The 2,486-nt window shown below is 58.0% G+C and overlaps 1 pseudogene; it reads left to right on the top strand.

Annotated features, from left to right (window-relative positions):
• The first annotated feature begins 972 nt into the window (after nt 1-972).
• Nucleotides 973-2,421, top strand: LOC120859980 (annotated as a pseudogene).
• The last annotated feature ends 65 nt before the right edge of the window (nt 2,422-2,486 follow it).

Here is a 2,486-nt window from a genome sequence, read left to right as displayed (position 1 = left end):
TGAAAAGTGTGTCCTGGCAGGAGAAGAGGGACTCAGGCCTGAGCACATTGCTCCGTGCTGGAGCCTCGGGCTCTGACAGCTTTTTACCTGCCGGGGTATTCATGGGTCAGGCCACGACGGGCCAGGATCCTGTAGAGAATTTTCTTTGCCTTTCCATTCACATTGGCAATTGCATGCTTTGCTTTTGCTTCTGCACGCAGTTTTACTTCATCCCGGACATTTTGGTTTCTTCCGTGATTTTTGCCACTTGTACAGACCGTTGTTAACAACATTTCTTAACCACGTAGAATTTGGCAGGGGGAAGGCGGGATGGATGGGGAAGGGTGGGGTGAGAGTGAGGGGATGGGGCCACAGCGAACAGCATCTGGGGTCGTAATTCCCTGATAGGGATGGAACTCGTGCCCCTGCAGTGAAAGGACAGAGTCCTTCTCACTGAACTGCCAGACATGTTCCCGGCATTGATTTAATGAAAGACATCTAATTCAGAGGAATTTTTGAGTGACGTTCTACATGTTAGTTTGGGAGTAGTGATTATGGTCCGTATCATTTTATAGTTCTGTGATTTTACTAGCCTAAAGGGGTTTGGGGGTTTCTTCTGTTTGACAAGGTAAAAACCGGTTTTCAAGTCGATGAAATACAAAATGAGAAAATGTGTGGAATGTTTGAAAGAGTAGAGGCTATGTTCTGAATGTGAGCACTTTGCTCCACTGAACCGAATGGTAATAACATTTGTAGAAGAGACACATAGTGGGAGGTACGTGTTTTTATTAAGTGACAAGAGAGCACCCATTGTGTGAGTTATTGGTTGGAGTTTAGAGACAGGCCATGGTGGGCTGAACTCCTTATTCCTGTTTTGAGCCCTTGAGAAATAATCAGAAGCTTTCTCTGAAGAGAGCGGGGTCAGCTGTCAGACGACTAGGTGTCTACCGGCCAGCAGGGCTGAGATTACGTGAAGCAGCCAGTAGATGCGGGATGGGGCAGGAGGTCAGCATGTTCCTTTGTTGCTGCACGGAGAGATGCTTGTCCAGGTGCCAGTGGGGCGAAAGCGGTGACTTTGTGGCCAGAAGTTGCCTCTGACCCTGCCCTGGGTTCCCTGAGGGTGAAGGGACGACAGCAGGGTCTCCCCGGTTCTTTGGCCAGAGATGGACCCCCGCCGCCACCAACCCCCCCCCATCCCCCCCGCCGCCATCCCGCTTGCTCTCTGACATCCCCCCAGGACTTGTTCCAGAGTTGGTTCTGCAGGTTTGGCATCCGGGCCCCACCCCAACTCCTGGAACTGGCCAGCCAGAGCCTCGTGCGGAATGAGGCCTTGGACATCAGGGCCCTGGAGGAGCTGCCCATCGAGCTCTTCCCGCTGCTGTTTAAGGCGGCCTTTGCCGGGAGGCACACCCGTGCCGTGAAGGCAATGGTGCAGGCCTGGCCCTTCCCCTGCCTCCCGCTAGGGGCCCTGATGAAGGACCACCAGCCTCATCTGGAGACCTTCCAGGCTGCACTCAACGGCCTGGACATCCTGCTTGCTCAGGAGGTCCGCCCCAGGTAAGGTCGACCTGGCAGAACGGTGGGGCCTGGGGGTGTGAGCAAGATGTGGCCAGGGCAGGAGGATCACCTGGAAGAGGCGTTCAGGTGTACAGGACTAGTTGAGGGGCAGAGGGGACAAAAGGCACGTGGCCCTCCCCCAGTGTCCCTTAAAGTGGGGACCAAGGCGGGCCGGGAGGCCAGAGGAGCTGTGGCGTGTGGAGTGGAGAGCCCTCGTGGGGTCCCGGTGCCCGCCGACCTCTGCACAGCTCAGTTTGTGCCCCGTGGCCCCACAGGCGGTGGAAGCTGCAGGTGCTGGACTTGCGCCGGAACGTGCACCAGGACTTCTGGGCCCTGTGGTGTGGCATCAAGGCCAGCGTTTGCTCGCTGCTGGAGCCCGAGCCGGCCCAGCCCATGCAGAAGACGTGCAGGGTGGAGGCGCAGGCGGGGCTGATGCCAGCGCAGGCCCCTGTTGAGGTGCTGCTCGACCTGTGCCTCAAGGAGTACACCCTGGACAAGACCCTCAGCTACCTGTTGAAGAAGGCCAAGCAGAGGAGGAGCCTGCTGCACCTGTGCTGCCAGAAGCTGAGGATCTTCAGCATCCCCGTGCAGAGCATCAGGAGGATCCTGAGGCTGGTGCAGCTGGACACCGTCCAGGACCTGGAGGTGAATTGCACCTGAAAGCTGGCCACCCTGGGCAGGTTCCTGCCACACCTGGGCTGGATGGGCAACCTGCGCCGGTTGCTGCTGTCGCGCGTCCACGTGTTGCCGCACACCGCCCCCAACCAGGAGAAGTGCTGTGCTGGCCAGCTCGCCGCCCAGTTGCTGAACCTGTCCCACCTGCAGGAGCTCTACCTGGACTCCATCTCCTTCTTGGAGGGCCGCCTGCACCGGGTGCTCAGGTGAGGGGTGGTGCCAGCTCCACAGCCCAGAATGGGCCTCTCTCGTTGCGTGCCCGCTGGGGACATTGC

Source organism: Oryx dammah, unplaced genomic scaffold (assembly GCF_014754425.2).
Source record: "Oryx dammah isolate SB20612 unplaced genomic scaffold, SCBI_Odam_1.1 HiC_scaffold_5484, whole genome shotgun sequence".
Lineage (NCBI taxonomy): Eukaryota > Metazoa > Chordata > Mammalia > Artiodactyla > Bovidae > Oryx > Oryx dammah.
This window is presented reverse-complemented; position numbering and strand designations above follow the sequence as displayed.